This window comes from Capsicum annuum, chromosome 1 (assembly GCF_002878395.1).
Source record: "Capsicum annuum cultivar UCD-10X-F1 chromosome 1, UCD10Xv1.1, whole genome shotgun sequence".
Taxonomy (NCBI): domain Eukaryota; kingdom Viridiplantae; phylum Streptophyta; class Magnoliopsida; order Solanales; family Solanaceae; genus Capsicum; species Capsicum annuum.
The window spans coordinates 247,074,041-247,099,390 of NC_061111.1; the positions used below are offsets into that span (position 1 = coordinate 247,074,041).

Consider the following 25,350-nt stretch of genomic DNA (forward strand, 5'->3'; position numbering starts at 1 on the left):
ATGATTTTCTTCGGGCTATGTGAGTCTTTCATACATCCTACATATTTCTTATAAATATTTATGATGATGATATTTATACAACTGCATACACCCCCATATGCTCGGTTTCTTTCCATGGTACTGACCCACATCTTCAGATGTGGGATGCATTTTCTCAGAATATAGATTCAGGTGCTCAGTTCCAGGTTTGACAGTAATTCTTTAAGTACATTGTTCTACATCCTCTATTGTGGTGAGTCTTCGTGTTCCGAAAACGTGATGTCTGATGTTGGTTTCACAGAATCGTTTACATTTGATAACTAAGTATAAGTCATTTGGGGCATGTCTCAATGGCTCGCTGGTTTTATTGATTTTCTTAGAGGCTTGTCAGACTAGTATAGATATTGGGAGTTGACTAATAAGTCGTATATTGTTATCTTTCTGAAATTCTTTTATTCTTAGATGATGATTACTCTATTGATATTTGAGGGTTATTTATGGAAACCCCATTGATTTATGTTGAACTTAATGAAAATGGCTCAAAGGGTTAGCTTGGGACTACTTATAGCCTCAAGCACTGTGTGACGCTCCACAACCCGCTTTCCAGGGCGTTACAGAAAGTATCCCATTAGTGCTTTTAAATTCCAAAGTTTGAAGAGCTTTATTCATGTTCATAAAAATTGTGCACTTAGTCGAAGTCAAATGTGCTTTTAGATTTCTCCTCAGATTCCATAATGATAATCTATACTTCTCTATCTATGTACCATTCTTGAGGTAACATGATCGGTAAGTTCCAATTTTCTCCCCTGATAATGCTCTCAGACTTTGTAGCAAGAAGTTTCAGAAGTCTCACAAAGCGGCTTGAGAGGAGCCTTCTAGTGTGTTATAAGTCCCTCAAGTTTAAAGTTATGTCCGCGTTCTTATGAGCCGTTCAATTAAGACAGGGTAAGATGTGTATTATTAGATCATTGAATATTACGTGTCAAGTTTTTATCTCTTGTAATCTTGTTATCATTGTGTTGTTGAAACTAAAAGTCTAGTGAAGCCGTGTGAGGCTCTTTAGATTTGCTAGTAAAATTGCTTTGTTATTTATCTCATTTTCTTATTCAAAACATAAAATCAAAGTCTAGTGAAGCCGTGTGAGGCCTATTTCGATTCACTAGAAACTTTTTGTTCATCTTGTTGTTCTTGTGTTGGTTGGAACTGTGGGTTTAGAGGTGTAGTGACAAGGAAAGTAATAAGGGCGATTTATTGGTTTTATGTATAGCCGAATTTTTTTACATAAGATTGAGTTAGTAATAAAGTGATATGTCCTTGTGTGTTAGTTTAGTAGAAGGTAGAGAAGGAGTTATTAGTTAAGGTGAATTATTGTTTCCTTGAAGTATGAAAAGAGTTCTTGACGGTGTTTGTGGAGCAAGAAAAGTACAGGTTATCGATGAAGGTACTTGATGGATGAGTGTTATTAATTTAGGTGTCCCTGAGATTGCAAGAGAGAGTTTAGTTGAAACTTACAAGGATATGAACTAAGTTTAGCTATAAAAAAGAGGTAGATAGTAATGATGTGTAGGAGGAGGTTGTGTTAATGAATTTAAATAAGATAGATCATAGAATTGTGATTGATCCTTACTGTTATGAAGTTTTAGCGGACTAATGTTTTCAGATGTGTGGCATGTAAGAATATTGGGTGAAGTTGTGTTTCATCATCATAGCTAGAACTTGACACTAAGTTTGAATAATAAATGGTGATCGAAGTGGGTATAATGATTGATGTGTTGTGAATGTTATTTGTATGGAAGTGATCTAGTAGGATTGAACAGTGTATACAAGAGTTTCAGTTTATTTGATTCGTAATCGAGTCTGTGTTGTATGTATGATGTAGAAGTATGCCCAAGGTGCTATTGGGATGCATTAGTTTCGAGGATCATTGCATGTGGTGTAGTTAGTAGTATTATGGATATGCTAGTTGGATAAAGACTAGTTAGATAATGAATGATGTTCTTGATTGCTAAGTTAAGGAGTTATGATTATGATTAAAGATGTTGATCTTTTTTAAATATGATTTTGATTCTCATGGTTTAGAAATATAAGTTTGCAGGTGTCATATTGGTAGGCTATGACAGAAGTAGTATGGTCTGTCAAAGGTTTTGAAGTATCTATGTTAAGGATTAGAAATCAAAGTTTGAAAGTTTGAACATTCAGCCAATAGAAATAAGAGTTGAAGCACTAGATGGTGTTCACTCTGACTATGGGGATGCTCATGCAGATTCAAAGTTAGTAAGAATTCAAGTATTATATGATGACAACTGGGGCTATAGAAAGATAGGGTGTAACTCAGAAGGTAGTATTAGAAGTTGATTTTATGCTTTCAGGTGTAGTCATTTGGGCTAAGTTCTATTTTTCATGTGTATTTTCATATCCCAGACTCTAAAGTAAAGTGATTTCAGTTTAGACTAGAGTGTATATAGTGGTTCATAGACTTAGAGTGATGGCTTAAATCTAAAAGGGAGATGATAGAATGAGTAACTGAGTCAAGCTTTCAGATTCTAGTAGATGTGCTAGTAAGTTGTGGAATAGTCGTGAGAAAGAATGATGCTCAATCTATTCTTATTTCAGCAGTTTACTAAAGTTATTTCGATACATACTCATGCTTTATAGTATTATCAGTTCTCATAACTCCTGCTATACCCCTAATAATTGGAGAGATTCAGCTTATAGCTATGTATGCCCTTAATTCAGATCACTTTGATGAATCTATGATGTGGATTCTCTATCTTTAGGCTTCAGCTAAGCGTTAATTTTCGTATAGTATCCTTCAATGCTTCAAGGTCTCATGTTCTAACCTTTTAGTGACTTTCTTTATGTAATGATAGTGGTGATGAGTAAGTATTTCTTGTTGATGAAATATCATTGTATGATTTTTCTAGCTAAGGCCATATGTATGAAGCAATATTGAGGCCAAGTCTTTGATATATGTTGTGGTTAGTTGAAACTTGGTTATGTATATTCCTGGGGTAGTGTGTGGGAGTTGTTGTGAAAGAGGTTTAGAGAATACGATTAGTATACTATTATGGGTGGTTGTTTAGACGTTCATATATGGTTATAGCAATAGGATTGAATGTCATGTTGGTGTATAAGTGGATGAATGTGGTGCGCCTTAGTTTCTAATCCTCCCAACCTTGGAATGTAAATTTGTAAGTAAATTCATGATCGGGGTTGTCAATAGCACATCTCGTGTAATTTTCAAATTTTTTGGGTCAGGTTTGAGACCTATTTCGATGGTAAAAATAGTGAGACAATGCAATATGGTCGCGGAGCGTCGTGTATTTTGTTGGTAGGGAGCAACGCGACGCGTTGCATATCGCGTTGGTAGTCCAGTTTAGTTATGGTGTTATATGTAGTACCCCATGATTTTGAGTTATGCCTGACCTGGGTGAGAGGACTTAGTTAAGTTTAGGCCTTGGTAGATAGGTTTATCAATGCCCATATGAGAATCAGAAGTTGAATCAAGTGAGTATGGTATTTCAGAGGAATAGTATAGTGAGGGAGTATTCGAGAAGAATTGTTAAGCTTAAAAGTAAGAAGTTGCACTAGAAATTCTATCCTAGCTTATAATCTATATGTCTATGTTCCAAGCTATAGAGTTGTGTCAATGTTGTGATTCCATTGTCAGATGTCGTGTTCAGATCATGCCCAAAATTCTTTGATCCCTAATATCACTAGAATTTCTTGGAAAAGTGTTGAAGAAATTCCCTATTTGGGTGTGAGCATTCAGCATGATTCATTCGTGCACCCAGAAATCTGGTTAACAGTTAGACATACAAATCTCTATAGTTTTTCTATCTTTCGATTTAGTTTAGTCTCACTACCTAAAATTTTGTAAGAATGGCCATCTCAAGAGATAGTTTGTTTGCATCCAAGTAAATTGCGAAATTCAGCTCAGTTCATGCATTAGTTTCAGTATCAGATATCAAGTCATGATTCAGTTCGTAAGTATCCTATGTATTATCTCAGTCTTTTCCTAGTATTTCAACCAAATCAGTATCATTCGGGGACAAACGATCCCAAGAGAGGGATATTGTAATACCCTGAGTTTTCATGTTATAAACCTCTCATCTTTTCTCACGAGATCAGATACATCATAAAGTAATGGTTACTCATAAGTTGGCACTCTCGTTTCTATCTCAGCCATATAGCTATTTTTTATGAGAGTTCATGCACTCACATATCAGTTCAGTATCTTATCATGTTTAAGATTCAGCCATTCAGTTTATTTCAGTTCAACATGATAGCTTATAGCCTCATATTCCTCAGTATTTTCAGCATAATTAGCCATATTTGAGGACGAATGTTCCCAGGGGAGATAATGTAATACCCTGCATTTTTTGTGCTAGTCTATGAACCATCGTTCTTACGTGCATAATCTATAATCCAAGTGATTCCTATATGAATATAAGTTTCATGATATTTACCCTAATTTTTAAAGTGCTCTTGAGGTTAAGAATTTTCATAGGAGTCACTTAGAGTTAAGTAGAGCTAAGATCCTTTGATTCATCCAAAGATTGGTGTTCGATTCTACAAGGGTCTACTTTAAACATGTGTACTCTTTATACACATGAAATTTTTCATCTCAAAACCCACCAAATTTTAAAGTGGGTAATGTTTAAATAATATAGAATTTTCCTAATTTTGACTTTTTATCGTGTGGAAAATTGAATTAGCTTTCCAGCGATATAAGATTCACCTAAATCCGATAACCGGGCAAGAAGTTATGGGTAATTTAAGTTGTAGTCATAAAACACCATCATTATGGTGTTTAGCGCATCGCGGAGAGGCTTTTTTTAATAATTTTCAAATTCCAGTAGGACTCCGCGATGGTGGCGCAACACAGAGGATCCCAATTCCTAATAGTCAATTTCCAGTAGCCTAGCGCGATTATGGCGCGTTGCGCTGAAATTCCAGGTCCCAACTAGTGGGACAATGCGATGGCTCCGTATCGCGGTGACCCCCAGATTCCCATTCGTCAATTTTCAGTGAGCCACTACGATAGTGGCGCATCGCGGTGGCCAATAAAATTGGGCTCCCAATTATATTTTTCCAATTTTGTTCAGAAGTTAAAAAGGGTATTTGGACTTTTTCCAAGCTTCTTGAATCATCCAAACACCTGATTCAAGGTCATTACAAGCATCATATACCACTTTTCTCAAAATCCCTCAACCAAAAACCCTAGTTAATCAAACTTCTCCTCCAAGAAACTTAAGATTTCTCCATCAATTCTCCAAATTGAGTCAAGATTCTAAGTTCTTAGTGCAAGAATTCCAAGAACCCTCATTCAAGAGTTCTAATAACATCTCAAAAGCAAGTTGTTCATCCAAGTTTATCAATCTAAGGTATGTGGGGTTTGAACAAGGGTAAGTCTTTCACCCTTGTATCCAAAGACTTATTTTAAATTACAAAATTCTGCAATTTATGAGATTTTTCATGAAATTCAGTTAGGGTTTACACCCATTATCATCAATTGCAAGATTTAGATATTTCCCATGAATTCAAAGTCGAATTACATGATTTTATATATATATATATATATATATATATATATATATATATATATATATATATATATATATATATATATTTCTATGCCTATTGATGAAATTTAAATATTTTAAGGTACTTTATGAGTAATTGCATTACCAAGCATGAATTTTGAGATGTCTTACTTGAGATTGTTGTTTGGGTCAATAGACCCCCTTTAAAGATTATTTGTCAAGATTGTTTAGGTCATAAGTACCCCATAGCTAAGCTATTTTCAGATTTTTAGATAAAGATTCAACATTTTTGGGTCTAAGCTAAGATAGGAATCCACATTGATTATGATTTAAAGTAAAGAGAAACATGATTTGGTCTTCATTATAGACCCTTGTGTCATTTAAAGTTGTATTTCCTAAAGGTTCTGAGATGAGTATGGGAGTAGTATTTATCACCGAGTTGGGTATGATTCCAAGGTCTTATACCCCAAAACTACGTGCCACCGTAGGATTGAGATTTATAGGCCTGAGGTCGAGATAGTGATCACTGAGTTGAGGTTATACTCCCTGGAAAGAGTATGACGCCTCTCCTCAACGTGAGGTTTCTTACTTAAGAGGACAAAATGTTGGACTCCATATAGCTCACATGGTTTATATCAGTTAGAGGAACCTCCCAAAGATGTCCCCCGCTCTTGAAACAATTTTATGGATTTAAAGTATTGAGATAAAGAGTTTACTCTGCAGAATGAGTTTTAGATTTGATCTAGCTTACTAGTTGTGAGAATGAGAGTAGAATACAGATTTTAGAAGCAAGTGAAATAACTCACGAGATTTATACTACATGTTTCATTATTCATGATTTATATTTCAGATTTTTATTCAAGCTATGTGAGTCATTTATGTCAGCATGCATGATTTTATAAAGAGTAATGATATTTTTTATATAAACGCATACACCCCCATATACTTAGTATATCCCCGAAGTGTTCATCCACATATATGTCTATGTGCTACATTGTCTCATAATGTAGGTACAAGTTGTAGCACATATACCATATTCAGTAAATTCGCAGCTTTCAGTCAGCAGGTGATGAGTCCTTTTGATTCAAGGGATTGAGTCAGTCATATAGTTTGAGAAGTATTGTATTTTCTTTATTCAGTCATATTGAGTTGGAATATTTGGGAGTCATGACCCGGCTACCTATAGTCAGTAGAGGCTTCATAGACAGTCAGTAATGTTAATGAACTTAAGTTTAGTTTTGTTTGCCAAAGCAGAGTTGTAATCTTGTAAATTCAGATTTGTATTGATCAAGTTCAGAAAAGTTTTGTGTTTCCGCTGATTTTTTTTCAGATTTATGTAATTTATTCAGTTGCTTGTTAGTATGCCAGTAGAAGGGTTAGCTTGGGATCACTTGTGACCCTAAGACCCGTGGGACACCTCGGGACCTGTTTTAGGGGCGCTACAGAAAGCCAAGTACTCATTCTTGTTCCCAATGTTTGAAGAAAGTGCTTAAGGTATGTGTTTTATTTTCCCTCTTGTAGCATTTTGATTTTGTCCTTGAATTCCACTGAAACCTTTCTATTATCTTGCTATGAATGTCCTAACTTCTCATTCAGGGACAAATGATCAAAGGGAGGGAGGGATAATGTAAGACCCCTTAAATTTATGACTAAATTATTTTGGACCCTCCCTTACACTAAATGGTAATTTTTGACTTAAATCATGATAAGGGATGTTAACGAGATATTTTGGGAGAGTTTCAGAATTTTTGGAAAGCATTTGGGTTCATTTTGGAACCTCGAACCAATGAGCCTCTATGATAAGATCGTGGCACACTGCCTAGCCTCTGTGATAGCGGTGTGGCATGCTGGCTAGGATCCACAATAGTAGAGTGCCACATTGTTAGTCAAAAATCGTGCAACTTCATTTTTTTTAATTTGGGGCATGGGATTTTTGGTCCTTTTTCCTTATTAAACGACATAAAACACCTGTTAAACCTAATAAGCCATCACTTATCAATATTTGACCTTGTTATTCTCCTCTCCAACTCCCAAGTCAAGAAACACAAGGTTTTTCTAAAAAATCAAATTCCCCATACTCTCAATTCCAAGTTCTCTAAAAATTCTCCCAATTTCCAGGCATGTTGGACACTCCCTATTTTAATTCTTATATTATTGCATCAAATTATTCGATAATTTATGTGTTTTTGAATGATTGATTAAACTAGGGTTGAGGGTTTTGATTGTTAAACACTTGCATTGTTTTTCCTCATTTTAAATGATTTATTCATGGTTTGAATGGTGGATTGCAAACTAAATTTGTATCTTATTGAATGGTGGAACTGGCAATTTAGTTTTTCACAATGTTTATGGATTTGGTATGATGTTAATAACATGAGCCTCAACTCCTATCATGATTTTGGCATTGAACAAGGATTCTACATAATTTAACTTATCTTTTAAATTATTGTATGACATTAAACCGTAAAAGGTAAAGAGGTTTTTGAATGCCCATGGGGGATATGGTTTTGGATTTTAAATCAAAATTTGGAATCTAATTGGTTAAATGGTTATGGTTTGGCATAATTAGAATAACTTGCAAGTCTATTGGTATGACAACATCGATTTGAAAATGCCTTAATAAAAGACTCCATTATTGATATTATGTGCAAACTATTTTAATTTGGGCTTAAAAGGAATTGTGTAGCTCATCGAGAAGGTGTATTCCTGGGGGATCAACACTAGAAACCACGTTTGCCGACGTTGGGGCTCTATGACCACTGCGTCTGGATACACAGTATGTTTTGGATGGCTATCGCCTTGCTGACTTTATCCATTTCCTCAGTACATGCAGCTAACATGGACTGCGGCCCTTCTGGCGAGGGGTGCCGGACACATATAACCCGTGGGTGTCTTTAGGTTGGTACGAGCTGCACAGTTCAAGCTTAAGTATTCAAACAGTCATGCTACATGTCCCTTTCCCTATCTCGGCATTATATATATATATATATGATTGTTGTGTATGTGATTTATGACTGATTTTGATAACTACACATCTTTTATCCCTTCCTTTGGGTTTGCATGTCAGTACTCGTTGTACGACCATTCCCAGACACTACATCATTTCATGATGTAGGTTACAAGGGCTTTTCTTATGACCCTGTGCAGCGTTAGGTTGTTTGGTACTCATGTTGATCAGCTGTGAAGTGGTGAAACCTTCATCTTTCGGAAGGATGGACTCTCTCTTAGTTTTCATTAATTAGATTATCACTTTTGAATTTCTTTTGTTATTGTCGGGGGCATGTCCTAACTTAGTTGATATTCATTGGATTAGAGGCTTTTGTGGAAAGTATTGGGATAGTATTTTTTTGTTTTGACTCTCAAACCTTCTTTTATTTATATTTTTCTCTTATTACAATCAACTGGCTTCCACTGATTATTATTATTAATTGCTCTTGAGGTAAGGTTAGGGGTCATCTCGGGCCATGGTTGGCTTGGGATGCCCGTCACAGCCACGCCCCGATTTGGGTCGTGACATGTACAGTTTGTGTTGTACTGAAGACACACATAATGACATAATCTATATAAAAATTCAAGCATATCCGCAATGGAAGACATATATAAAATAGGGAAAGCCCTTGCTTCACTCATTTCTTAAGAATAAAGGAATTGCAAAAGTTATCATTTATATAATCTGAAACTATCTTGCTGGCAGCAATCCTTTTCATCTTTTCCTTCCTATATGTTTTGCTTTGTCAATTAAATAGTAAGTAAAAGTAAGGTTGTCCAAAGTACTCATATTAAAATCAAAGGATCAATCTTTTCCATCTGCACAAGAATGAAGAGGCTCCACAATAACTGATTAAAAACATAACAAAGATTTTCCTGGAATTCTTCTTTAATAAAGAAGGAAAATGGATCAGTAAAATATAGTGTTACTGTGTAATGTATTTATCTTATAACTTCATCACAGGTTAACTTATTATGCCTAAAGCTGGTTAAAAGTAGATGGATCAACGAACATTTTTAAGTTTGTCTAAAGTTGTTCTTATAATAAATGGAATCATTCTTCTCCCATCTGAGCAAGATTGAAGAGGCTCCACCACGACAATATAAAATCGATTAACAATTTCCCTTAAGTATTGCCTTAAAACTGTTAAACAAAGAGGCAGCAGTCAGTTTAGCTTCACTTGATAATATTTGAGAGCCTCATTAGCATTCTGATTCAGAAACATTTTGTTCTTCTTTATCTCAAGAATTGTTCAATGGATATACTTTTCAATGTTGTAGGTGGCTTTATTGTTGAGGTGGGGAAGTTTGTATCTAAATGCATCTATACGAAGGCTGAAAATATCATTCGTTTCTCATCAAAAATTGAAAATGTGAGGAAGGAAATGGAGAAGCTAGCAAAGTTTAGAGATGATATCAAAGACAAGGTGGAAGGAGTTGAAGGAGAAGGCTATAAGCCATGTTAGAGTTGTGACCCGAATTTTGTTGATGGACCTTTATGTTCTTGGGCCTAGGACCTATTTGTACGCATGTAATATATAAGTTCAATTTAGTGGGTTATTTTATTATTCAGAAAATTCAGCCTTCTCCACATTGTACTCTCTCTCCATTATAGTGAAACCTCTTTTGCCTCTGCCTGTGGTTTTTCGTGCAAGGGTTTTCACATAAATCTGTGTGTTGTTCTTGTTTTATTTTACTTATTTTACTTGTGGTTTGCTTATTCTGACCTAATCATAAATAACTGGTATCAAAGCTTGGTTAATTATTTTCTCGAGGATGGCAACCATGAAGTATGATATTCCACTGTTAGATCGCAACACCAGATTTTTGTTATGGAAGGTTAAGATGCGGGATATGCTTGCACAAATAGATTTGGACGATGATCTATTAGGGTTTGATAAGATGCCCTCATCATGGACGAACGAGCACAAACAGCATAAGGATCAAAAGGTTCTATCTCAGATCCACCTTCATTTATCAAATCAGATTCTATAGGATATTTTAAAGGAGACCACTGCCACTGCGTTGTGGTTGAAACTGGAATCTTTATGCATGACAAAGAGCCTAAAAAGTAAGTTACATCTCAAACAGCGACTTTATTCTCATCATTTGTCTAAGGGCGCGTCTTTGGAAGATCATCTATCTTACTTTAAAGAAATCATTTCTAATTTAGAGACTCTAAAGGTTAAGTACGATGAGAAATATTTATGGTTGATTCAGTTATGTTTGTTGCCTGCATCATACTCGACCTTTATGGATATGATTTTATATAGTCATGGTACCCTTACCATAGATGAATTCTATGATGTGTTGCTCTCTAAGGAGAAGATGAAGTATTTTGTGAATGGGTCGGAGACTCAAGAAGATGGTCTCGTTGTTCAAGGAAAGAATAAGAAACTCTAGGGGTGATGATAGAAATAGATCAAAATCTAAAAATAGAAATAAAACCTATAATTACTGCAAGAAGAAGGGTCATATCAAATTTGAGTGTTGGAAGTTATAGAATAGAGAGAAAAGAGAAGCTCCAAAACCGAAGGAAAACCAACTAGAGAAGTCCGGTAAAGCTAGTTTTGTTGAAGATGGCAGTAGTGATGGAAAACTCTTGGTTTTTTCTGATGGTAACTCCAAAATATATGAGGATTGGATTCTTGATTCAGCTTGTATGTTTCATATGTATCACAATAGAGATCGGTTTATAACATATGAAGCAGTCTCTAAAGATGCTAAGTTGATGGGAAATAACATACCTTGCAAGATAGCTGGTATTGGAACAGTCAGAACTAAGATGTTTGATGGGTTTGTGAGGACACTTGGTGATGTGTGGTATGTCCCAAATCTAAAGAGAAATCTTATTTCCTTGAGTACCCTTGATTCAAATGGTTATAGGTACATTGGTGAAGGTGGAGTCCTGAAGGTTACTAAAGGTGCACTCGATGTGATGAAGGGATAGAGAAAGTCTGCAAATTTGTATGTCCTGCAAGGATCTACTATTATAGGTGATACAGTTGTTTCTACCTCCTCTCTATCAGTCGCGATTGATAAAAGCACTCCACAAGAGGGGGTGATCCAATTGTTTCTACCTCCTCTCTATCAGTTGCGATTGATAAAAAGACTCCACAAGAGGGATGGTCTGGTACTCCTACTAGTTATTCTAATTTAAGGATATTTGGATGTCCTGCGTATTCTCATGTTGATGATGAAAAGTTGGAGCCTAGATCTGTTAAGTGCTTATTTATAGGTTATAAGCCTGGTGTTAAGGGTTATAAGCTTTGGTGTCCAGAAATCATAAAGGTTATAATTAGCAGGGATGTTGTGTTTGATGAAACTGCCATGCTTCAAGCTCCCTCCGCATCTAGTGCTTTGCCTCCAGATGAGTTTAGTGACATGAATCAACAAAATTCAAGCACCCATGTTGAATTATAGATCAGATCAAAGTCTATGCCAGTGCCTACTTCTCAGTCTAGCCCGGAGATACAGAAAAGTATTATTTTCTTCTTCACCGCCAGTGATGCCACAATATTCTATTGCTAAAGATAGGCCTAGAAAAGACATTAGACCACCTCAAAAGTATGTTGAAGCTGATTTGGTTGCTTATGCATTAAGTGCAGCAGAAGGTATTGATTCCGGTGAAGATCTTTCTTCTTACTCAAAGACAGTTAGTTGTGATGATTCCGGCCGATGGATGATTGCTATGCAGGAAGAGATGGAATCACTTTATAAGAATGGTACATGGGATCTGGTGAAATTGCCTAAAGATAAGAAAGGTATTTAAAAAAACAAGAAACATTGGAAGGTGAAGATGCAAGGTACAAAGCAAGACTAGTTGCTAAAGGCTACAGTCATGTTCCAGATATTGACTTCACAGATGTATTTTCTCCAGTTGTAAAGCATAGTTCGATTCGAGCGTTGCTTGGTATTGTGTCCATGCATAGTCTTGAGCTTAAGTAGTTGGATGTCAAAACTGCATTCTTACATGGAGCACTTGAGGAGGATATCTATATGCAGCAACCAGAGGGATTTGTAGTCTCAGGAAAGGAAGACTATGTATACATGCTAAAAAAGTCTCTTTATGGCTTAAAGTAGTTGCCCAGGTAGTGGTATAAGAGGTTTGACTATTTTATGACCTCTCATATGTTTCGAAGGAGTAGTTATGATAGCTGTGTCTAATTCAAGGAGGTAAGTGATGGTTCGTTCGTATACTTTCTTTTGCATGTTGATGATATGTTGATTGCAGCAAAGGATATGAGAGAGATAATAAAAATCAAAACCCAATTCAGCAAGGAGTTCGAGATAAAGGATCTAGGAGCAGTAAAGAAGATTCTGGGTATGGAAATTATGAGGGATAGAGAGAAGTGTAAGTTATACTTGAGTCAATGGTAGCATCAATCGTATCAAACTTGTGAAGAGTCAAGTGAGGGGAAATGTCCTTGTTCAACGCAACCTTGAACAGAATGATGTCATGACCAACTTGTTCCCCCCGTTGATCATGCTTCAAAATTCGTTGTTGAAACTCATCATAGTAGGCTATAACACTTTTTCACCCTTACTTTCTCCCTCAACTTCTCCTAAATGATCACCAAGGGTCTTACCACTTTTAATTACTATAGCCAACACTTGAGCTTCATTTTTTAGGATTCACAATATTGTCACTAGTAAGACCCCCATTTGGTCAAGCATTCAATTGAGTGGAGACTTTCCCAATCTATGTTTATAATTATTTGATAGAAGCGGAGTGGGATACAACTATTTGGTTGATTTGCAAGAAATCTCCTTTCAATTCATGGACCATTTTGTCTGTTCCCTCCACTTTCATCAAAATTCTTGCCAATACATCTTTAGTTTTTTATTTGTCAGGGTCGAAAGGGTTACCTTCTTTGATCTTTGCCCAGTCATGAGGAGGAATATAATGATCATAGCCACGGTCTCTATCTCTCACGATTAGGATCCGTCCAGCCTTGATTCTCACCTTGCCTTTGATTGGCTAGGCGGAAACCCCCCAAATAATTTTCCGAATACCAAATCTCCTCATCAATCTTCTTGGCCTCTTCATCATCATAGGCCTTGGAGGCCACAACATTCACCGCTTTTTAGGGTGCCCCCATCACATGCTTAGTTAAAAGATCCAATTGCATCATAATTTTTGCCATGTTTTTCTCCCACCTCCCCCCCCCCCCCCCCCCCCCCCCCCCCTCTTTCTTCTCTTTTTTTTGCTCTTTATCAACAAAGAAGGTAGTAGGGGATCCTTTTGGTACCTCGGCATCCTGGGCGTGCCATATCTAATTTTTCTTGGTAAATTCCTCAAGCAAATTTTTACCCACTTGATAATTCAACTTCACAAGAGAGCCCCCGCTGCATTGTCTACCATGGTCTTGTTGAGAGGATCAAGAGATGGGTAGAAGATTTAGAGAAGCATTTTCTCTGGGACCTCGTGGTTGGGAAATTGCATAAGTTTTCTACTAAATCTTTCCCACACTTCTTACAAGGGATCTCCATTCAATTTCCTAAAGTTGATGATATCATCACGCAATTTGAGCATCTTGAAGGGTGGGAAATACCAGTTAAGGAAGGCCACGATAAGTTCATCCCATGAAGTAATAGATCCAGCTGAAAGAGAGCGAAACTATAATACCACCTCTCCATTAGAGAGAACGAGAAGAGACGCAACCAGGCAGACTCTTAGGTTATGTGTGCAATATCAAAAGGGTGCACACACTTCTATGAAGTTCTTCAAATTCAAGTTGGGGTCCTCATATGCTTGTCCCCCAAAAAGTACCTTCATTTGTGGCATATGAACCATGAATCTCGTGACATGAAAGACATCGTTCCCATGAGAAAAAGGGGCACGGATGGCACTTGAACATCCAACGTTATTGAGATGCTCTTCATCATCAAGAGGGCCATCAAAGGACCCCACTATACTTGTATTGTCACTCATAGTTCCGTGACCACTATAGGAATCACCTAAAGTGGAAACAAAAACAACAACCAAACAAATAAACACCACTATGGGTATAGACTAAGTAAAAATTAACACCGCACAACTGAAAGCTAAATTTCACTCTTCGACAATACACCCATTTGATAACACTCACCTATGTTGTTCAATTTAGTTGAGGACGGTCGTTGTCAAAACTTACGTTGAGGTCAAATCCACGAGGAGCAAAATTAGATTTCTATACCTATGGGTGTTAACAATTACTAAAAAGATACCCAAACTGTATACAAAGTAAACTATATGATTTAAAATGGGGGGTTTGGTTTGGAACAAGGGCTGAATACAATCAACTCAAATCATTAAATTAAAGCAACACTTGTGATTTAAAATTCAATATGAGAAATATCTTGGGATTATGACTACCTAAGGGAAAATTACGCATAGTAACATGATGATTTAGTGCAGAATTCTAGTCAATGATGATAAGGTAGGCTACGTTGAAAGTCCTTGAGGCTAATTTTCCAACAAAGCCTCAAGGATATCACTCGTTAACCTTTTCGAGTACCTAACGAGTGTGTCAATGAAAGCCGCCCAAAACCTCAATTAGGCATCTCTATTTCTAGGAAGATGCCCAAGACATAAACATAGCCAACTCTTTAATTACCCTTATTTCTAATATGGCAAAAATATAACAAACTACATCTTCTATCGTCCTCTATTGCTTTATCCCCCATAGCCCTCTTTTAAGGATGTCATCGGTTCCAAAAATTCACGCACATCCCTCTTTCAAGGATGATGAGAGTTTTAAAGAGTTTGGAGTTTTCACCCACAAATTTATTTTTGAAATTTGCGGTTTTCACCCATAAATCCCAACTAATTAAACCAAGCAATAGTGAAACCCATCATCAACAAGCTAGAATCTACACAAATACATCACAACCCACACACAATTGCACCTTAGTTCAACATAATCCCAAGACAAATAAATTTAGTTACTCATGAAGTAAAGAGGAAAAAATATGCCAAAAGGTTCATTCAAAACATTCATTCTTCAATTTCACCAAATTCAAAGCAAGAAATTCAAATACAATTGTTGCCCGAATTAGTAGTTTGAACTTCAAATTTAATTGTTCTCCAAAGCCAAGAATGCCAAAATTTTAAAAGGGTTGAGAGTTTTAAGGGATTTGGGGTCATCTATTGAAAATTACAATACTGTTGTTGTGCTTATTCCTGTGTTGCCGCAATCGTGGCTACCGCGACCGCGATTAGATCCAAGCGATCACGGTGGCTGACCCATCTTGATTGACCGCGATCGCAACCCTCAGATTGCGATTGCGATAACTGATCCTGATTTGTACAGGGTCTTCAGTTGTGCACTTTTCCTCTCCTTTTGATCCCTTTTTAGCTCAAATCCACATCTTTCTATCTCATCACTTGTGTGCCTGTAAAATGTAGAAATTTGTGCATTTAAGTAAGACATTTGTCTCATTCATACCTTTAAATTGTAGTAGTGTGACCGAATTTAGGACGCAAATGAATTGTAAATTCACCACTCCTCAGGGTTCACAATCGCTGTGAAGGATCCCTGAATAGTATAAAAACCCTATCTCCATCCTTAAATTTTATTTTCATGGTTTGAAATCACGAATTTGGGAGAATTTAAGAGGCTTTTTCATAATCTTTTATTTGGGTAAGCTTCTAAATCTATTTTTAATCATTACTCATAGATTATTCCAAAAGCATCTTCAAACATAAATTTTAAACTTGAGATTTTGGGAATTTCCTGGTAAAGTGAAAAATGAGTATTTTGATGATTTCTAACGTGATTTAAACTCGATTTTCAATGAAATTTCAAATTTCTTAAACTATGGATAAATTGATTTCTATTAAAATTCAAGTGTACCATTTTATTTTTGGAGTTGATTTTTGTAGTGATTTTAGACCTGAAAAAAATGTCAATATGGGTATGAATGGACTCATATTTACATGGTGTTTATTTACATATATTATTATTGAGATTGAACCTTATATTGTATAATTATGAGGCCTATTCTGAGTGGAACTTTTCTATGTGTAGGTTGACTACATCACTCATAGTTTATGTTACTTGATTTAATTGTCTACTTAGATTGGTAGGCCTATGATTTCTACTGAGTACAAGTGGGTCATATTCACCGCTACTTTTTATATTCTTTTGATGCAGATCATAGTTCGAACGCTATCCATGGGTCGTGATTGTGTAGTTTTGAGATTATAGAAGTTGTGGTAAGCTCCCCATTTAGAGCATTCTCCTGGCGTTATCTCTTTTTATCAATGTCTTTACTTATTTTAGAGACAAACGTTTGTGTACTCTTATTCTTTAGAGTTGCTCATACTCATGACACTATTTCTTGGGGATGTTCGAGTTGTATTGTCCAAATATTATTCTGTTATTGACTTCGGTTTGACTCTATTCTAGAGTCTTAAGTTTTATTTCATTATTGATCTTTTTTTATTTATTCTATCTTGTTGTGTTGGGCTTACCTACCAAAGCTGGGTCAGGGTAGGTGCCATCATGACCTCAAGATTTTGAATTGTGACAACTGCAATGTTACTCACATAACTGGAGCCCTGGATTGCACTTTAGGATAGTTTTTGAAAGTTTTAGGCAATTTCCGCGATACATATAAATATTTTGCGGATCGCACTTTAGGATAGTTTTTGAAAGTTTTAGGCAATTTCCGCGATACATATAAATATTTTGCGGATCGCAGTTGTGATCACAAAACTTTCCAACGCGGACACCTTTGAGTAAAATAGTCATAACTTTCTACTCCATAATCGAATTAACGAAAGGCCGGTAGCGTTAAAAAGAAGACTTGATGAGCTTTAATTTGGTAGGTCTTAGTCTGAAAAGCTCTTCATATTCTAGGAGTAATTAATGCTCGTTTGAAATTAAAAACACATATTTATTAATTAATATATTTTCAAAAGAATATATATATATATATATATATATATATATTTAATACCTAATTTAATATCATTTATAAAGGTCCTTATATGTCAAATATTAATTTTTAATATTTTGATAATTAAATTTTATTTTAACAACGAAAAAGGTACAAATATACCCCCAACTTTGATAAATGGTACACATATGTCCTCCATCATATTTTGGATACAAATATACTCCTTCCGTTAATGATTGACTACATATATACCTTCTCACTAACGGAGTTCCACGTGTCATAATCCTAATCATTTACCAATTTTTATTTGTTTTTACTCCAAATAAGCCCACTATCTGACCCAATATTTGACCCGATTCCTTAGAATATTCAAGATACGTGTCCATTGCTCAACACAACAAAATGAATTGTGTACATGGATTTCTATGTGAGTGTAAGCATTATGACCATGCTTCAGTCATCTATTGAATGATAAATCTATCAATGCTCTGCTTCATTTTCTTGAACAATTCACTGACATCACTTTCTTCATACTCGAGATCTTCTGCGAAAAGCAAATACATACACCTCTTATTCGTCTTTCACAATAAGTTGTTTGCTTACAAGACACTTGACATACATTAAAAGCACCATGCATCCATCTTCTCCCGATGTCACAATTACAAATTTGATGTTTGGCAACTTTAAAAGTACATAAATAAGAGCATCTGGGATGGAAGGGTTCATGTCCATGCCTGGGAGACAATACATTTTTTGTCAATTTTGTCCAGCTCCGTCCTCCCCTAAAATCGGACAAAAAAATAATTTTATAAAACTTTGGATTCGAACAACAACAAATCAATACAAAAAATAATTAAATTGCAGGTGTAGATGAAGAAGAAACACTCATAGATCTCAACTTGATTCTTTATCTTGCCGCGAGGAATCAAAACCACAAATCAAAGACATTTTTGTTAGGATTTTGGATTTGTTGTGAGAGAGTGAGAGAGACGGAGAGAGTGAGAGAGACGCGTCTATTTGTTGTGTTGAGCAAGGGACCGACTCTTGAATATTCTAAGGAATCGGGTCAAATAATGGGTTGGGTAGTGGGTATATTTGAGGTAAAATAAATAAAAATTGGTAGATGGTTAGGATTGTGAGACTGGCACTCTGCTAGTAAGAAGGGTATATATGTATCAAATCATTAACAGCAAGGATATATTTGTACCTAAAGTATGGCGGAGGACATATGTGTACCATTTATCAAAATTCGGGGGTATATTTGTACCTTTTCCGTTTTAACAATTAAATATAACCATGTAATTAGACTTGTGCAACCAAACAGTATACTTGTAATTATACTATAATTACACAGTGGCAAACAAACAAATCTTCGTAATTGTTAGGCTAGTAATTACTACCCAAGTAACTACACCAATTTTGATTACCAAGTGATTTTCCAAACAAACCCAATTATTCTTTTCCAACTTTGCTATTAATATTAACTATTCTAGAATTAAGAGGCGCATAAATAAATAGAGATTAAAGAATTAATAAGAATAGTACTAGTCAAATCACATTCCTAATTATCTTTTTCTTATAAGTGTGCAAAATCTAAGTCTTTCAACTATGAGACGAAGGAAGTAACGTAGATGATTCACATTTCTTTTACCTACTAATTGGAAAAATGTTTTAACAAAAATAAATAGGCCGTAATTAACATTTAATAGGATCCCAAATCAAATGCCCTAGATGATATTTAGAGTCTGTTTAGATAGGATTAAAAAATAGTGTTTCAACTTAAATTTTTAAAAGCTAAAAATAAGTGCTTATAAATTAAGTAGATAAGTGTTTCGATAGAAATGTTGGAACTGAAAAAAAGTTGTTGAAGTGTTCGGTAACAAGTGTTGTTAATCACTTTTTTCTTGTTAAAATAACTTAAATGTTCTTAATGTTAGACACCATAAATAAGTTTAATTGTATGATTTTATATTTGAATAATTTAAAGTAATTTCTAGTTAAATACACTTTCAACTTTAATTGTTTAATTTTTTATTTGAATAATTCAAAAGTAATTTCTAGTTAAATACACTTTCAACAAAACCAGATCATGTGAGGTAAATTTATAAATATAAGTATTTTTTTATTTTTAAATGTTAAATATAAAAATTTTATGACATTTCTTACATAAAAGTAGTATTATGTGGTAATATTGTAAGCTTGTAACAAGGGGCTTTGGACTGTAGATGACAAAAGACTTTTAAAATGAAGTGTGGGTGACACAAGTCTTAATTATTGAGTGGATGTGACAATTACTTTATTATGGATTAAGAAAGTTGATGAAATTTAAAAATAACCCACAAGTTTTTAAATTTACACTTTGATCTCAATGTTTGCCTAAAATAACGGGAAACGAAGAGTGAAATAGACGCCTTTCTCTCTCTCTCTTCTCATCCATTGTTGTTTTCTCTCTCTTAGCGATTTTTGTTGTTCATTGTTTATGCTAATTTATTCATTATCTTCTGCTTCATTATCATCATCTTCTACTTCATTATCATCTTTATCTTCTTCTTGTCGACCATTTGGTGTTGTTATTGTTTGTACAACGCTACTGCTGCTATCTGAGCAATTTCTTAGGTCAAATTTTGTTTACTACATCACTTTATACTTTGGCATTACTTCATAGGTGACTTTGATAAGTAAAATTATGATTTTTATTCGTATTTGTCATCTGGGTACACTGCTGTTTTTCCAACAATAAATAGAACCTCGATCATGAATCCAACATAAGTGCCCACAATTTAAACAGATCAATCATCTGGTGCATCTGATGAGTAATCTGTTGCATCAAAATATTTATCTGTTGCATCAGACTATTTATCTGTTGCATCAGACTTATTATCTGTTGCATCAAACTATTTATTTATCGTACCAGACTAATTATCTGTTGCAACAGATGATTAATCTGTTTGGAACAACACAAATCAGCCCCTACCAAAAACCCAACAGATAACTAATATGTTTCAACTCTTGTTATTGCTTCTGGATTCAAAATTATTTCTTACGTCCAATTACCCGTCCCAAATTTCCTAATTTGATTTCTTACTTTACTTGTCTTTTTCAAGAAAAGATTAAAAAAAATCCATGTTTTACCCTTTGCATTAATCACTTTTTCTTCAAATTAAAATGGAAACATCATTTATGAAATTTCGATTGAATAGCAAACAATGATTATTTCAAATACATCTACTGTCCCACCAACTGATCAGTGGGTTATGATAAACTAGACATGTTATTAATTATTTTTCTTAATTAATGTAGCATCTCAATTTGAGACGGGTAATTTGAGACGGAGGGAGTACGAATTAAAACATCAAAGGCAAGCAACAAACTAGTCATCTGTTAAAACAGACTATTTATCTGTTGCATCAGACTGATTATCAGTTGCATCAGACTTCTTATCTGTTGCAACATATGAGTAATCTATTTTGAACAACACTTCAGCCCCTTTCACAAACCCAACAGATAAATCTTGTTATTGTTACTGGTAGATCTAAATTATTTCTTCTTATGTCGAATCGTCGACATGTTTGTTTGAGAAGATAATAGACAGAATGAAAATTAAATATGGATTAAAACGTAAAAGATCAAACATAATTTTTTTATTAGACAAAAACAAATAAAAATACATATAATATAATAAAAGAAAAATAATAATCTAATTCTTATTTTTATTATTATTATCATCATTGCTAGCCAGCCAATCTTCAGCCGGAAGTAGCAAGGCCCTCCTCAGCTTGCATATCTTGCGGAGCATTCTTGCTCTAACTCCTCCCAGTTCCTATTGTAGGTCACGAAATTGATTCCAAAGTTCATTCACGGCGTCTTGCAGAAAAGCAACGTCTCACACTGGGACAGCCATAATCTAGAACAAATGTGAATTGACAAAAAAACTTAAAATCAAAAGTAAAGATCTTAAGAATAACCGAATGTAATACAACGTAAACTACAAATTGGCAAGAAAAAAACTTACCTTAGTCAGGAAAGAGAAAGTGGTGGAAGTGCAGGTGTAATATGAAAGACGAGATGCAATAAATAAATAGAGTGTAGTTGAATGAACGCTTGAGTAAGGAGAGACCTATTTATAAAGGATTGAATTTGAATGAGAGGCAAAAAGGCGCGACTGTTCACCTCCATTCATTAATTATATTTTTTATTAAATTAAGAAAATAAATATTGTGATAAGTCATGACTTTTCATATTATTATTATTATTAATTAGTTCTTTCCAAAAATCATTTTTATTGAGTTGTAACAACAGATTCTATATTTGTTACATCAGATAACTCATCTGTAACAACAGATATATCATCTGTTGCAAAAAATATAAAATTTGTTGCATCAGATAACCTATCTGTTGTAACATATAATCTAATTGTTCACCTCCATTTATTAATTACATTTTTTATTACTGTGAAAAGTAATGACTCAATTAAATTAAAAATATTGTGATAAGTCATGACTTTTTAGATTATTATTATTAATTAGTTCTTTCCAAGAACCATTTTTATTGAGTTGTGACAATGGATTTTATATCAATTGCATCAAATAACTCATCTGTGACAACAGATATATCATCTGCTGCAATAATAGAGAACCTGTTACATCAGATAATATATCTGTGTAACATATAATCTACCTTTTCTAAAAAAACTATCATCACATCATTAATCCAAATTTGCTGACTTTTTTATTTTATAAATTAAAAAAATATACCTTTTCAATTTCTTTAATAAAATAATAAACTTTTTTATTTTCTGGCAACAGATTGTATATCTGTTGAATCTGATAAACCATCAGTTACAACAGATATACCATCTATAGAAACAAAGAGACGATCTATTTTAATAGCTTTTTTTATTTATTCTAACAGCTAATACATCAGTCGCAATAGATGGAGAATTTGATGCATCAGCAACACTGTTGAATGTATGTGGTTTTTTTAGAAAAAAAGTCACAACTCTTCACCTTTTTCTTAACAATCATCATATAAGTTAATTAATTCAATATTGTGACTTTTTTTCATTATATAATACATAATTTTAAAAAACAAATTCAAAAATAAAAATGGTGAAAAGTCGCGATCAGCTATTAAAATTAAATAACCGTTCTTTTATGGTTATAAATTGTGTTTATCATTTATTTCCTTATTATTTATTTACGAACTATTTTTCATATTAAATAATCAAAAAGTCATGTCTTTTCACCCTCTCAATAACAACAATAACTTCTTTTTAGTAATAACCATCTGTGCAACATATGAGTGATCTGTCATATCAGATTAACCTCTGTTGATAGAAATTGCTCAATTCCTACCACCAACCGTCGACATGTTGAGAATAAGAAATAAACAAAATGATAATTATATACTAAATAAGAATTAAAAATTCAAAGTCAACCACCAAATGAAACATAAATTTTTTAATCCCTTGGGTAGATTCGATATACAAAAGGATGAAAATACATATGCTAAAATAAAAAGAATTACCTAATTATTATTACTACTATTATTATTATTGTCAATCGGACATTTTTCATCCCGCAGCAGCAAGGCCCTTCTCAGCCTTGCTCCGAAGTCAGCCAAATCTCTCCAGAGTTCATCAAACAACCTTTGAAGTTCCCGCAAGGACTCGATATGAATCTTTTTGTATGAATCTGGATCATCCATATTTGTAAAGAGGGACCTATTTATATTGTATCTCAGAAAGAAAAAACAATTGCTTTAAAATAAATCTAACAGATGGGTAATCTATTGCAAAATATATTCCTTTTATTAGATAACTTACAACATATTGACAACATTTTGCAACAGATGTATATCTATTTGATTTCTCCAACAGATACGTCATATATTGCAACAGGTTGATCATCTATCGTAATAGAAGTCACTAATTTCTTGAAAATACAAACAGATGTGGCATTTGTTGTAACTAGCTAATCATCTGTTTATTCAATTTAAGCCATAGATGGGCTAGGAAGAATAAGGTATGAGCAGATGGATCCACTATCATATGTGTGGAAGTTAGGTATGTATTACTGATAAGTTCACCAGGACAACACACACAAAGTACAATATTTTTGTGAATACAGTTTTTAACCGATTAGGCACTGATCACTCAAACAAGATCTTGCATTGTACAGTTAAGTTTGAGGGTGCAGACACCCTGTTACAAATTACTGATGGTTGTTGCTCATGTTTATAAGTGTCAAGTTTTGAGAAGGGATCAATATTTGGTGTCATTGTAGAGATCCAATAGCGATTGGACTTAACTTTAAGTACACATGGGCCTCCGAGAAGGCCTTCGAAGCCTCGCACTGCATCAAACAAGAACGGAAAACTAATAGAAATTCCCTGTACCTAAATATATATATATAGAAGGGTTATTCGAGAAGATGATTACACGCCAGAAGGAGCCAAAGGAGAATGCCTATGGGGGAAAGGGGAGTTGATGAAATACTATATCATCTGAGAGGTAAATGAAGAGGAGACATATGGTAGTAAGGTACTTCTAGCAAATCTGGCTGATGAAATTATCTTAAAACATGAGAAATTTGAATCAAGTGCAAAGATAAAAGTGTATCCGGTAATGTAAATCCGTCTGTTGTTTCTCTCAAAGAAAAATAATATAGATGGACACTTTGCTAGGGACCTACGACTAGGTAGCGTGGTCGGAATTATCACCTAGATAAAAAATAGCAGAAGACCAAGAAATTTGCCTTAAGGAAATCGAGGGTTGAAATGTTGTACAGTAAGTCTAGAAAACTTGCTCCAAAAACAACTGCAGTTAAAGTAAGGAAGCTAAGCGAAGGCGGCAATTTTTGAATTTTAAATTACATCCCATGCCTTCTTATTTGTGGTTTCGATTAGGTCCATGTTGCTGACCTGATCGGAACCACAAATGAGATTGAAAGGCAAATTGAGTATGATTACTTCCTTAGCAATATGGTTATAATTGATTGTGTTTTCTTTCCTTAGGAAGCTTTCAACATTCCTTGGAGAAGATCAGATGCTTGTTGTAATATGTGAATCCCGATAATTTTCAAGCTTGCCTCCAACTTGTTGATTCTGCATTCAAGCTGGTCATTGTTGCCTTTAAAATTGGTATAGAGTTCCTAATCTCTTGTGAGCTCAATCAAGAACACTACCTTCAAAGTTGTGGCATTGAAGAAGGCCTTCAGAACACTTTCTTTAGAACCCTTAAAGGATACATAGAGGGTTGTTGTGTTTGTTTTAGATCATAATATGTTGATGCACAGTCAAGATGTGGTCCCAACCATTGAACAACTCACTTTTATTGAGCGCTTCTCAATGCATCTTGGTCAACCAACCTTCAAGGGATTTGATAAATTAATAAGCAAGGAGTTACGTAACATTTTCTCTAAACCGACTCTACAAAGCCTTCAAATGTTACGTAACTCTAGGCTTATTACCCTACAAAGCCTGTGTAGTCATTGCTGAAAACTTTCTTATTTTTGAATTTCTTTTGAAGAATTTCTTACAAGACTTCCTTGGTATTGAAAGATTACTAGTCATACCTTCTGAAGACTTTTGTTGTGGAAAGCATTTCTACTGACTGTGTAGACTTTTGCATGGCGGATATCTTAACATCAGCAAAAATTCTTGCCGTAGCAAAAGTCTTGGGAAGGCATGACTAGGAATCTCTCAATATCAAGTGATATTGAGGGATTACTGTTGATACCTTCTGAAGACTTGTGCCCTGGCAAGCATTTCTGGCGATGGTGTAGACTTTTGCATGGCGGATATCTTGACATCTATAATTGGAGAAGAGCAATCGGCAAAACCGCTGAGGGATTAAGCTCTTTTGATTTTTTCACCAACTCGAGCAAAGTTTTTTGATAGGGTAATGATCCTGGAGTTACGTAACATTTGATAGGATTTGTAGAGTCGGTTT

General features: G+C 34.7%; 1 pseudogene; it reads left to right on the forward strand.

Moving 5' to 3' along the window:
• Positions 1-9,687: 9,687 nt before the first annotated feature.
• LOC107862626 overlaps positions 9,688-25,350 on the forward strand; it is a 58,947-nt pseudogene continuing 43,284 nt past the window's right edge.